A 15,081-nucleotide genomic window follows, 5' to 3' on the forward strand; every position below is an offset into this window, starting at 1 on the left:
ACATATTTAGGAAACATTAACAAAACATCTATTATAAGTAACATACAACTGCAGATACAGACAAATTAGTTTAGTGACTCTTGCCTGTTCTGACCTTTGGTTTTCTATCTCCAGGCTTGTGTTGGAATTGTTCCCTCTGCGAGAGATACCACCTTTTGTCTAACACACGTAAGTTCCCAAATAAATTTGTCAAGACTCATTTCAAATACTGCCTCCTCTATAAACCCTCACTCCCCTGCTTTTTTTTTTTTTTAATAATCCCAGCTGGAAGCAATCTCATCTCAACTTTTATAATACTTGCTTTTACAATTTAATGACATTTTAGCTTGTTTGTAGTTATTTGTATATATTCCTTTCTTTTCTTAAGGATCATAAATTCCTTTAGATCACGGACCATTCACATCTTAATACAGGAGGAACCAAGCATAGCAATCGGCATTTACTGACATACTATTGATGTGGAAACTTTCTTTGCATAAATATATTTGTTTATTCTTGATACTGTAGAAGATACATTAAAATAATTTAGTTTAGTTCCAACATTTTACCATATTTCTACAGGAATAAAAATTGAACAAAGAAGAACAAAGTAAATTAATTGGAATTTAAGGCCCTCATAGTAAGTAAAACCATGTGATCTGCCAATTTATGAAGCCAAAATGGAGAATTATGGAGAAATTTCCCTGCAGATCTCTTGCTGCTGCCAAAGCCAACAGCCAAGATGAGGTTTATAGTCACTCATATTTTTCAACGATGTGTCTCACATTGCCAATACAGAAATGCTTCTTCTGTGACCTTGAAAATGGTCTCTTTATCAGTTTCCCACCTAGTAAAATTACATTCTTTTCTTTTACAGTAAGTTTTCACCCAAATCTCTAAAATACATTTCTATTGGTGGAAAAACACCATACCTTTTTTTCCTCTTCTAAATCAGAAAACTGAAGCAATAATGAGGTGGGGGCTGTCTTTCAGACGTGTACTCTATACAAATTGCATTTGAAGGATCTCTGTGAACAACCATTCCCATTCACGTTCATTCTAACACTTGTCTCTGCTTTGCTCACCTGTTGAAGATTGTTCATGTCATGTGTTCTGTTTTCTTGAATATCATTTTGAGTAAATTATGCACTTTTATCCACTTAAGAACATTTATGTGGGTGTCCATTATTTTTTTCAAAATGTGTGTCTAAATAAGGCACATTTTAAAATTTAAATTCCACCCTTAATTTAAGAAAACAGTTAATTGTCCGACGTTGACTCATATTTTTATTCTTGCTTAATTGAAAATGTATCCTGCTAAGGTTTTGCCAAGGCAAATAGTTTCATTTTGATAACAAACTAAGAATTTAGAAAAAGTTCAGGATACTGGGCAGTAATGGCTGTCTAGATCCATATTTGAATATCATTTTTGGAAACTCAAATCAAAAAGAAATTAACCTTTGGACTTTGGTGTCAGACTTATTTTTGGCTCACATACTAGCTCTGCCACTAACACTAAATATGCATCCTTTAACTGTTTATTCTTCAGTTCCCTGATTTGGAAAATAGAAATAATAAGATCCTACCTCATAGAAATGTAAAGAGCCAATGAATTAATGTAGGAAAAGTGCTTAGATAGTGCCTGACACACAGGACTAATTAAACTGTAGGTACTATTTCATCTTGCCGATAAAACAATGCCTTTCTTTGTCAAATAAAATATTTTCAAATGGCAACAAATTAAATGAAAATATATTTACCAAATTTGAACTATCTTGCTATTGATTAGATTTATGAACAAATGTATTGGAAGATATGTTTTGGATTGGTTTTCATTTTAGACAGGGAGATAATTTTACTTATTACAAGGAAGTAAAACAAGTAACAAAATTAACCTGGATTCAGAAAAAAGCCATGCACAGACATCTTGATTTTTCATTATAGGTACAAATACTCATAATGAAACTCCAAGCTCTGCACAAACTTTTAATGTTATACTCTTAAATGGATCATATTAGTGAAACACCATCAATAACAACAAATTTAAAGACAACCAATTTGCTTTATCAATATGAAGTTGATAAGGTGTCTTTGATCTTTTAGATGTCTGTACCATTACTTTTTTAAAAAAGTTAATGAAATATATCCCCTTTTAAGAAGGAAAAAAAAAACAAAACCCTGTTCCTTGATAAGAAAAAAAAAAAAAGAAGAACCCAACAACTCCAGTTTTTATGTTGTGCCCTATCCAGCTGACACTGTCCTTTTGGAAAGCCAATGACTTGTTAGTACCCCTAGCAGCAGTGTGAACAGATGCGTCCCTGACAGGCGATGGATGGTCAGGGTCCATCTGGCCAGTGCAGCTCGGACAGAAATGATGTATACAGCTTCATCAGCGAATGACTGTCATCAATCCTGGGCCATGGATAGCGTAAATGACAGCTATGCTGCAGCTGAGACCCCAGGTGTGAGACTGAGGAGGACTGATTTAAGAATGCTGGGTAATCAGGAATGTATAGGCTTCTGGACTTTAATTTGTATCTTTAACCTCCTATAAATATCCTGCTATACTGTAGCAGGTATGTGTTTTTTAGTGTCTCATCACAAAATTAGCTTCAAGATGACGCCTGTTCCTTGCTCCCTTTTAACTACTGATGACTTCAGTTTCCTTCCTCCATGACCAAATGTGTGATGTGTCCTGGCTGCTGTATTATGTGCCCACAATTTAATTATTACCTCATTGATTTTTCATGTATTTCAATTTTCTCTTCTTTAAGTCACAGTGGCTTTCCTGTTGGGGAGATGTTTGTTTTTCTTTATAAGATTTCCTTATGGAATCAATTGAACTATAAAAATGTTTTTTGTTTGCCTTCTATCCTCCCTGATCATGCTTCCACACCTCCTCAGGAATGTTGAATTGTAGTAGTTTGGAGGTAAGCCTGTCTGTGCAGACTATCCAAAAAGGAAACTTCTCAGTTGGTACAAGATTTTAAAAAGGAAACAATATTCCGCTGCTTACTCACCAACAAAAGTACCTGGTTTTTAAATGGTCTCTCTTTAGTATGCATTAAAGATCATGCATAATTTGCATCTATTAGCATTTTATTATACCACTGGCACTGGGGAAAAGAAAATGAAAACAATTATTGTATCCTCAGAGGACATTTCTTTACTTATAACTATTTTACAATAAATCATTTTTGTTTATCAGCTTACTGGATGCAGCAAATGCAGAAACACTGGAGACTGAGAGGGTTCTAAAAGCCTAGGAATTTATAGAGTGGCTCCACATGTTTTTACTGAAAACTCTTCAAATACTTCTAACTCATTAAAATGAATTATGTCAATTACCACCAGTAGATCTGGAAAACATTTGAATCTGATGGACGAGAATTACTCCCCATCCCCCCCAACATACGCACAGAAATTCAGCTCTCCCTACTCCAAGAAAGTTAATGCAGCTTAAACAATATCTGAATAAAAAATAGGTCAACTAACAAGAATTCCCTCCTCAAATGAGAATAAAGTTGATTCTCTGATAGTCTGACCGTGAATTAGGGAGTCAGAGGTTTGGAGGAGAAACTCCAAACTGTCAAGATCTGTCAAGAGACAATCTGATCTGTTCCACTTCCTTCAGGAAGGATTTACTCAAAGCATCACAGACCCAAGAGTGGTTATTTTGTTATTAATACACTCATAAGGAGAGTAGGACAAGAAATAATGGTACAAACTCTTCAGGCATCCTCCCCACAGATTTAAAAAACATGATATTTCTAACATTCTTCACTGGTTCACTGGTCTTGACAATGTCCAAGCAAGCACTACAGTGCTTTTTTTTTTTCCAGAAAAGAAAGAATCCATCTATTTTTTTTCTTTTACTTCTTATAAAGGTGACTTAAGTATTATTTTAGTGGCTAATGCAAAACTCACTGCATTCTACTATAAGTATTGTAAACGAAAACATATAGTTACGTAAAGTCAGAAGCAGAGAAAAATGTCCGAATAAGGCTAAAATGTTTTGGAGACAAATTTTAAGAACATGAGGTGTCAAATAGTGAATTTAAAAATAGCATTAGAATACCAGAATCACCACATTAAGTTAGTATTCGTGATAGTGTTGAATGAAAGAGAGAGAAAGAAAGGGAGAGAGAAGAAATATCACTGAATTTAAAAAAATCTATATGTAGTTTGTTTTCAGGCCAGAAAAACATCTTGAACATAGCTTTAAGGATGGAATAGTAGATCTGTCACTACTAAAGATAACATACTAACTAATGCCTGCGGTTTGGAATCAAAACTGAATGAATTAATAGAAGTCTGCTTATATTACTGAACACAAATATAAAAATTTATGTTTTTAGGATGCCAATAATAAAATCAAATGATTGGCCAGGCGCAGTGCCTCACACCTATAATCCCAGCACTTTGGGAGGTCGAGGTGGACAGATCACGAGGTCAGGAGTTCAAGACCAGCCTGGCCAACATAGTGAAACCCTGTCTCTATTAAAAATACAATAAATTAGCCAGCTGTGGTGGCAGATGCTTGTAATCCCAGCTACTAGGGAGGCTGAGGCAGGAGAATCACTTGAACCTGGGAGGCAGAGGTTGCAGTGAGTGGAGATCACGTCACTGCACTCTACCCTGGGTGACAACACAAGACTCCATCTCAATAAATAAATAAATAAATAAATAAATAATCAAATGATTAAAGAGTTTTGTTGTTTTTTAAAAAATAGAATTAGTGTCATAGTTCTTAGTGGTGGTCTGTGGCTCACCAATATTTTATGAGCTTAGATATTTAGTAAAAGTGGATTTCTTACAATAAAAAAATGGTTATTTTTGACAACAAAATGTCTTGACTTGATGAATGCGCTAATTGTTTGATTTGGCCTCAGACGTTTGTTATTTAGGCACAGCACAGCGCATATAATTTCATTATGACAAATGTAGATTTTGGAGAACATAATTTAATAGACATTTATGGACAATGAAATGCTTATACAACTCTTTGCAACCAAATGTATCCATAATTTCTATACTGAGGATTTTCACTGTACGTCTATTAATAAGAATTAATATTTTCATCTAAGACCTTAAACATTGTTTACTAACTTTGGACCAATGTCTTCTGTCTGTCTTATCAGTAGATTGGAAAATGGCTTTTCATATAATAGACATTCACACCTCAAGGAGCTAGAGCAGCACATTTACAGATACACTTCTGCTAAGGGTCATCCCCCTGCCCTTGTTCTGCCACCTTCATTCTCTAAAATCAAATATGGATAAGGATCAAGAACAAACAGCAGAATTTTCTAGAAATACAATTTAAACATTTGATTCTCTTGGTAAGTGACGTTTTCTGGGATCTTTTCCTCTTTGGATTGCTTCTTCTTTCTTTTGGTATTTCATGAAACTGTTGTTATATCTGAGATTTGGTGTTTTCTCTCACTTGGAAGGGCTTTCCTCACCTAGACAGACCTAGTAGGACTTAGTAGGACAAGGGTCCACGGAAAGGGAGACACTAAGCTCATAAAAGCTTGTTTCCATTATTGGCAGATGAGATCCTAGTGACATCCTGGTACACAGTAGGTCATGAGGGTAAGGGACAATATATGGATGTAGGGCTAATGTGTCTGCTACTAATAGCACGTCTTTTTGCCTGGAGTGTCTCACTTAGGATCATGAGCTGGCAGTAGGTGACTGATGAAGAATTTCAGATTTCAGGCAGTACTAATGCTTTGTTTCTCTATTTGAAAATGAGGGAAAATATCCATTTTTCAGAAAGCCCGAGGTGTTGTGGAAACAAGAGACTCAGACCCTCCACTGCAATGGTACCAGGTAGGTTCTTGGTTTGAAGGAACATCAAAACTATAGACATTTTCCAACTATTTTTAGGGCTGCATCCTTAGTTAAGCACTTGAAAGAATTGCACAGAAATATTAGAAATTGATAGGCATGTAATTTTTTTTGCTCTTTTCTTGGGGAGGAATCAGAAAAATTTCTATAAATCTGTTCAACTAATCATAGACATATGTCAAGTGATTGAAAGAAATTAGCAGAAGTTTAAAGAAAATATCAAAATATGATCTGTTTGATCACTCCCTTAAGGGAAAATTTTTAATACATTATGAAGACAGACACTTTTTATTAACACAGAGACATGGAAATCAGCAGAATAAATACCTGAATTGATTATTGTAAATGCAGTTTGAAGAAATTTCAAATAGAGAGAGGCACAAACATTTGAAATCCTTTTAATTCAGTGCTTTCAAAAAAATCATAAAGACCAGTCATGTGCAGATTATAGGCAGCTGGTTTTTCTTTTGCTTTACCCTCAAATTCAAGGTGCTTCACCACAATATAGGAGCCTAATCAATATTCATTAACTGCAGAATCAGTTTTTTAAAATCCATCATTTAATTTGTTACATTAGAAGTTATGCAAATTTGTATAATTATGAAGAGATTTAGATTATAGAATTGTGTTTTACTTTGCAAATAGAAAAGCTAAGGCTGATACCAATGGCTGATTTTAGAGTGAGCTGTCTTACTAGTTCAGAATGATTACCTTTGGTTCCTATTCCAAATGATGACCAATCTTAAGACATGAACAGAACTGGTGATTAGGTGGCATACTTCCCCAGAAGATGACAGCTACAATGCAAGAAAAATGAGGAGTGGGATCTTTACACTGTTTTTGAGATTTAATGATTTTAAAATTAAACACAGAGAAAGTCTTAATCTTATCCAATCTCCAAAGAGATTTTTTTGTTAATGTTGGAGTTGGTTTCTATCTATTGAACAATTGAATACATACCATCCTTCCGTTTCTGAAACTTAAGCAAATGGACCAAGAGAATTGAGCACACTTAGCCATTCTTTTTTATCAGCCCAACACCCTTAAGCCAAGCACCAGTGGAGCCCAACATCATGGCACATTTCCCCACAATATACTCACACTCAACCACCACCTAGGAGGGAAAAGAGTGTGAGGGTTATTGAGCACTGAGAATTTTTCCAATGAATCACAATTATGTGAACACCTGTGCTAACTAAGTTTGTGCTGATCCTCTGTGAAAATTTGCCCAGTGATCAACAGCCCTGAATATTTCTCATTTATTATCTCAGGTGGGGTGGTCTGCAACTGCACATTAGGTTGCAGTATGAAGCATGTAAGGACACACATCCAAGACCTCATCTAGGACCTTTTCATTCTACCTGCAGGGTACAGCTGTGCCTTTTAACAGGCTAGAGTTCTGCTTCTGAATGTCTGCTCAGAAAACTTAAGGGCAAATATAGAAACCCTTCATCTGCAAGTAAAATGATTGTAGAAAATGCAATACATTTACTTACATTTCAAGAAAATCTATCATAGGATTGACATTGGGAAAAAACTAATGAACAATGATATTTTAATGAATATATAGCCTTATAATATGTTAAACTGAAAAGGTGTCAAAACTGTAAAGGATGAGAAAGAACTTTACACATAAACATACATTTTGAACTGCCACTAATCCCTCTTCTTAGGAAGTAAAGATATAGAGTGAAACTGGTCTAGATCCCCAAGAATCTGTAGGTTACTTCACTTTTGAAGTCAATGATTGGTAAGAATTGGAAAACAACTTGTGACCAGAATCCTGAAAATACTTAAAGCTTAGATGTAAGTGGTGAAATTGAGATCAGTGAATAAGCTGGATACAGGGTCAATTGTTGATTCCACAACAGAAGTTCTGCATGACTCGAACAAGGCTTTCATTGAAACTATTCTCTGTCTTAAGAACTATAAACTACTATGAGGTCTCTGCATGTTAATACAGTATCAAGAATAGAATTTTCTTTGTAGCTCTGTAGACTTAATATTTACCAAAGACTCTTTAGTGAAATATATCTGTTACTTTGAATAATTAAGTTTAGTAGAAGATAAATTTAAGGATATGGATATAAAGACCAGGGACTACTCTGGCAGTATAAAATGTTTTAAAAGTAATACATTGGACTCTGGAACTTCATTCTACCTAACAGCATCATCTGCTTACCAGTAGGATCAAGGCACATAGTATTCTGTGGCAAATGCAATTGTTATTGAAGACAACATTGCAGTATGAGGTAACAGAGGAAATTATGAAAAAGAAATCCTGGAGCTACTGAAAAGTCCTAGGATAAGAATGTCAGTGGGTCCCTAGGTAATGGTTGTTGGTTTGGGAACACAGGAGAAAAGACTAAGGGATCTTAGAGGTTTCTGATTTTGCACTGGTGTCTGGTTGGCAGATACAGGAACCCCAAGTGACTAGGCTTTGATTTGCTTTCCTTAAAATTTTTACTCATCCGGTTTCAGTCTCTGTCTCTGGTATTAGGTGAAAAGACATCTTTTTCCCTGCTGCTGAGACTGTATGTAATTAGATGAAAGGAGAAACTAGAGGCTCGGGAAAAGCATTGCTGATTTGTACCTCGGCTTAATTCCAAAGATTCTGCTTGTGAAAATTAACTTTTTCTGCCTCTAGGTCCATGGTACTCATTTCTAAGAGGAGTTTGAAAGTTAGCTGAGTGTATGAGGAGGAGAAAAAAGGATCAGTAGGTTGGACTAGATCCATATATCACATACTTTCACCAAGAAATTAGATTTATTGGGTTTTATGAGCACCAGGCATATGCTAAGCACTTGATATATTATCTCATTTAATCTTCAGGACAGTATGAAAGAGTAACAGGTCTTATACCACTTTGCAAGATAAGGAAAATGAAGCTTAGAGAGATTAACTAGCAGTCATGTTAGAGTCAGACTTGAACCCTCGTCTAGCTGATGGCAAAACTCAATTTTAACTACTACACAATACTGCCTCCCAGTGGCTGGAATTTGGTAAGCATTCAGCCAACATCAGCTACTGAGGTGGTGGTGTTTTTCTTAGGGGGAAGCTGGTCTTAAATCCTTTAGGCTTAAGTCTCAAAGGCATATAGAAAGAGGTCTTGCTTATCAGAATTATTAAGATGTCTACTCTCTTACATAAAAATGGCTAGTTCAAGCCAAGCTCCAAGTGTGACTGTAAGCAAACAAATAGATGACTACCTTGTTTATGAAGCATACTTTGAATTAGTTCCTAGTCAAATATAAAAATGCTTGGTGGTCGCTTGAAGCATAATTTGTGCCAACAAAATTCCACCAAGCAAAGAGATTCTGTAGTGTCAACATTTAAAACTTCTATAAATACTTCCTTCAGTTTCCACAAAGTATAAACTAATAAAAAAGAGAAATAAAAAGTCAATAAAGAAAAAAAGTACTTTTTTGGGTAGAAGGCTAAGAGAATGAATGCATGTAATATGTCTTGAAGTGTTAAGAAAATATTTTCTTTAGTTTTTAAGTAGAGTGAAGAAAAAATAATATGTGTGTAAGGAAGGACAAAATTTAGTTGTTCACAGGCTTGGCCTTAGGCAAAATTCTAAAATAGGTATTTTTCATGTACACGTCCCTAGCACACACACACATGGACAAAGTTGTTCTTCAATGCCCTTTTCTCAATGTTCAGTGTTCTCTCTCTTCAACCTCCAAAGCGTTCACTTTTTGGTACCCCCTCGGATTCCCTAATTTCATTCTTTGCTTCGAAATCCCACTGCACAGCTTCTCACAGTATAGACATTTCCTCTCTTCATTCATCATAACATTGCAGTGGACTAGCCCATTTTTTTCAAGATATTGGTAGGTCACTGGTTAGCAATGCCTATGAACAAATTATAATTAAGGTCTTAATGAATGGTAAAAGGCTTAATGTGTTATTTTGCCTTGCTGTATTTATTTCATATTATGGACTTTTCTAGATAAAATGCCTCAGATCGAAATAATTAGTTCCAAATGATGGGAATTTCAAACTCTGTGATAGGTTGGTGAGAAAGCGATTTCTGCAAAGCTGTCTTTGCCCCATGTTCCTTGAAATATGTGCCAAAGGTAAATGTTTACTTTACCTATGTATAAGGTTGACCCTAGTGAACAGGTATATTGAAATATTATAATCCCTGAGAAGAAAGGTCACTGATAATGGCATTAATGCTGGCAGTCCTTACTTTCTATTAAATGATACTTCAATATGCAACATTCTACACTTGATCTCTGGTAAATGGATGTTAGTGACCTTGAGTCAACAATCTTTGCCTTCTTTAGACATTGGATAGCACTATAACATTTTAAATTTATAATTGTGTTTACTTTTAAAATGGAGTTTAAAAGTCTTTAAACTGGATAGGTAGAGAAATTGAAATGACGACACAGAAAGTCTGTAAATGGTTGGATGGATATCACATATCACACTATCTATGGCTCAGCAGTAAATGCACTGTGATGGCAGAACCATGAGGGTATATCACATTAATGCATAATTCAAGGTCTTTAAGTATCTGTGAGTCGTTGACAAGATACATTGCCACGTGTTTTACAATCCACCATGTCAATTCATTGTCTTTATAACGTTAAATGAATGTGGACTATAGGCTTTAAAAGTTTCTGGACCAGCTTCTTCATTATGAAGAAGGTATTGTTTCTGTCCACTTGTGCTGTGTGGAACATTTAAGAAGCTTCCTACCTTCCCCTAACTGTTCTCCCCAACTATGGCCAGCAACATTATGGTCTCTCCACATATATGCCCCCCTCTTTTTTTTTTGAGACGAGTTCTCACTCTGTCACCCAGACTGGAGTGCAGTGGCAGGATCAGGACTCACTGCAGCCTCAGCCTCCCAGACTCAAGTGATCTCTCCCGCCTCAGCCACCTCAATAGCTAGGACTACAGGCATGTGCCACCACACGGGGCTAATATTTGGTATTGTGAGTAGAGACGGTGTTTCACTCTGTTGCCCAGGCAGCTCTCAAACTCCTGGAGTCAAGTGATCCACCCACCTCGGCCTTCCAAAGTGTTGGTATTATAGGCCTGAGCCACACCCAGCCCCACATTTATACTTATCACAATTGCCAAAGGACAAATTCTTCCACGGAGAGGTGTGAATTACTAGAAAGGTTGGTTGTGTTGTCATTCATGTTTTATAACATTTTAAAATGTGGTTTTAAGCAACAAAAACTTTTTTTAGTAGCAAAGAACATCACAGACTATAAAGGAAATGATTATTCTGCTTTATCTGCTAAATTGCATGACATGGCGGCCTTGTTCTCAGTTGGACAATGCATCCATGAATTGTATCATACTCATATTCATGATGGAAGCCTATATAGTAATTAAAATAAATTAACCAATTCTAAATGCATGAACATGGATAAGTCTTGAAAACATAATGGTAAGTGAAAAAGCAAGTATCTGATATATGCCATTTATGTACATTTAAAATTATAGAACAATGTAACATTATTTATGGATACATACATATGTAGTAAACATACACAAACGTGGATGCGAAAGCTACAAACCAATTTTGACACAGTGGCTCTTACCTTTGGCAGGAAGTGGGGATGATAATTAAAGGGGGTCATGACATCACTTTTGGGTACACAGTGGTCTTCAATTCCCTTTGTATTATTTTGTTAGGAAGAAAGGCATGAAGCAAACATGTAAAATTTTATAATTCACTTACAGTTATTAAATCATAGTGAATACACAAGTGCCTATTATTCCCTGTACTTTACACTTTTGAAATATTTTATTATAATAATAATGAATTGGTAAAATAAACTTCAAGTTTAAGATGGGAATTGACTAGTAATTTTTAGTACTGTCTCTTCCAAATTTTCACTAAAATTCCCAAGGAGACATGAGAAAATGTGAAAAGCCACAATTTAAACTAGGGCAAACCAACAAGGCTAACTCTAGAATCCAGGAGGAACTGATTCATAGTAAAAGTCTAATAGAGCAGGAAGGAGAAAAACCTGTTCAGTTTTCAGGTAATAGCATCTACCGGCTTTACTTCCTGGGAACAAGAAGTGTGTATGTGTGGTAGTGGGGGATGTGCGTGGAGAATCCCAAAACAAAACTTTTGAAGGGTAAAGTGAACAATGCACATTGGAATATTTTGGAAAATATAAAAAGGGAGAAAGTAGGAAAGCAGAACCCATGATTCTCATGTGCAAAGCCAGCCAGTCCTATTTCCAACCTCAGAGCTACTGTGGCTTTTGACAGTAGGGAAAGGAGATGTTCAATGATACTTCTTTGATTGTACAATGAGGTGTTCAGCCACTGGGGAACCCTCATTTCATGTCCCCCTTCAACCGCACAGCTCAAAAGCCACTTGGAATATATATATTTTATATATATATATTATATATATATATATAAAATATATATATATATGATAGGACATTTTCTTTTTCCACATGAAATGTTTTCCTGAATCTCTTTATTGCCTATTCCTTTCTTAACTTTAGTCCCCTATAGAAACATTCAGTGTCTGGAGAATAAAAAGGAGAGAAAAAAAGAAGCTTTTTTTAAATTAAAAGAAAAATACTAAAGCATGTCATAGCATTGTTGGAAAGAACTAAAATTATATTTTGGTGTTTTCTGTTTAAATGAAGTGACTTGATTTGCATGAAGTGACATTTGTAGAGATAAATACAATACAAAAAATGAATTTCTGGATTTAGAACTTCTTCCTCTACTTTTATACTAAGATTTTTTTTTTTTATGATCAGGTCATATATTCCTCAAAAAAAAAAATGGTTTTAAAGGAAACTCTGGTCCACCTTTATCTCTAATGGCCCGGTTGGGAGTTGCTATAATAATCCTTTTGCTTTTATGTGGCCATCTGGAGGCCTATTAAAAGGAGTATCTAAAACAGACTCCCCAAGTGTGCTGAGTTTGTACATTTTCACCAAGTCACCAAAACAGGAGCATTTTTCCAACTGCAGGGAGAAGTGACCCTTTACAGAGAGGGGTGGAGTTGGGGGGGAAAGAGAGAGAAGAGACACAGCACCAGCAAGAGGCACAACTTGACCTTTCACTCTTGCCATTGTGAACAAGTAGTAAGAATAGTGGTTGATTCTGGTGCATGCGTTTTAAGGGTACAAAGATCTACAGCAAGGTTTCTTTACACCTCTGGGGCTCTGTGATGAGATGGAAGAGGTTAGGGAACGTGGGAACGGGCAACATTGAGAATTTAATGAAGCATCATGTTTCAACTGGATTATATTCTGTTTTGATTTGTGTGGAAAGCAAATATGAAATATTGAAATAATATTTCGAGTTCCCAGTTTTGGGGCACAAATAGACATACAGAATATTCTTGCCTTTCTGAAAACTACACCTTTCATCAAAAGTATAATCCAACAGAGTTTAGGACATAAAGGGGAGGTAGTGGAATGGAATTATATAAGAGTTGGCATTTGTCTTTAGTAGATTATTAAAATCGCTGTGGTAAGAAATCTGCTCATAAAGACAGAACAAGTTCATAGGGGCTGGATATCATTTGTCCAAAATAGAGTCTTTTCTCTACACTCATTAACTATCTCGCCCAGTAATGTGGTTGTAATCCTATTAAACCTGATATATCAAAAATTAAAAAAAATTTAGTTGCTGTCTCAAACTGCACTACAACTCAGATCTAGGACCAAATAAGATGCATTAATTGCTTTACTGCTTCACTGCAAAGCCACTCTTAAAACATAATTCCTTAATGAAGTCCGTTAATTTGTTCATGGCAGTACACAAGCTGTTCAAAATGACACAGAATTGCACTCTGTTTTCTAACCCCTGCAGTTTCTTCTGTTAGTCACTCTGTCTTGTGTTGTTATCCCATGGATAGTAATTATTTTATAGTGGCTGTAATTAGGAGAGAATTAGGCTTGGTAAACAAAACCTGCCTTCTCCTGTTAATAGCTAAGGATAATAAATTTGGCTCTGACATTCACTATATTTGGACAAGGCTTGGCCTACTTCCAGTTTTCCCAATAAGAACTTTATTATATAATTATGCCTTGGAGGGGCTCATATTACAAGGTAATTTTTTTTTGTAAAGACACATATTGCATGGCTTCTAGCCAGTAAATGATATACTGTAATATATGCCTCCAATAAATGTTTTAAACAAAATCTCTCTAAGCAATATTCTGCTAGAGCTGCACACTGCTCTTCAGCATATATTATTTACAGGGTTTGTTTGTTGAGTTTTTCATAATGTAATTTTTTTTGCCCATATTGTCCAATATTATGACAAGTTTCTTAAAAAAAGGTCTAAATTATTTCTATCAGCAAGTGACATGCTTGGATCTTTAACTTTCTGTATCCCAGTTCCTAAAGGTGCATCAGAGGCTACCAAAAAAGGAGCATGAAGCAATATTTTATTTTTTTGTAAAGACTGGCTGTTAGTTTGCATAAGTTATGATACCTTTGCTTAAACTGATTTATTTTCTTTTCCATTTTTAACATAAGTGAAATAAAATTATTTTGTTCCACTGCAAGCCATATCTCTGACGATGCATGTGTCTTTAGTTGATCCTTTACTGGAAAGGGTCACTCAGATATGTATAGATCACCAATAACACATGATATCACAGAATGCTAAAGAGCACAGCATTCAAAACAGGTTCAAAATAAAAATCATAAAAATATAACCTCTACTTAGAAAAATCATGAGAAAATATGCAAAAGTGAGATTATCTTCAGGGCAAGAAATAAAAGTATTAGATTCTAAGTAAATACAAAAGACATAAATCCGGTTTACTTAGAAGCCAAGTTCAAAATTATAGCAATTCTGAATTCTCTAATACTAGGCATAGAGAGATTACAAAGGAGAACAATAATATTTTAAAAGGACTTTGGAATTTTTACTCCAGACACTCAACTTATATTTAAAATTCACTGAAAAGTGGAAAATTAAGATGACCCACATGCATAAACCCCCAGCCCCACCTTCTTATCCCTAAAAGTATGTCTCAGTCATCTGCAAACTAAAGGGAATAATTTTTCACTGGATTAGCTGGATATCTGTCTTAGTTACCCCAATTCACTCGCTTGGGTATTGGGGCTTACAAGTTACTTAAAGAGGGTACCAACTGGATTCTTAGGTGGCTATTCACATTGATAAAGGATCTCCAGTTTATTTAGTCAGGTTTTCAAAGGACTCTGCTGTGGAAGCTCATATGAATTATGCATATGCAAAAAGTCTCCCTTCAAGGAAGATG

Source organism: Pan paniscus, chromosome 13 (assembly GCF_029289425.2).
Source record: "Pan paniscus chromosome 13, NHGRI_mPanPan1-v2.0_pri, whole genome shotgun sequence".
Classification (NCBI taxonomy): domain Eukaryota; kingdom Metazoa; phylum Chordata; class Mammalia; order Primates; family Hominidae; genus Pan; species Pan paniscus.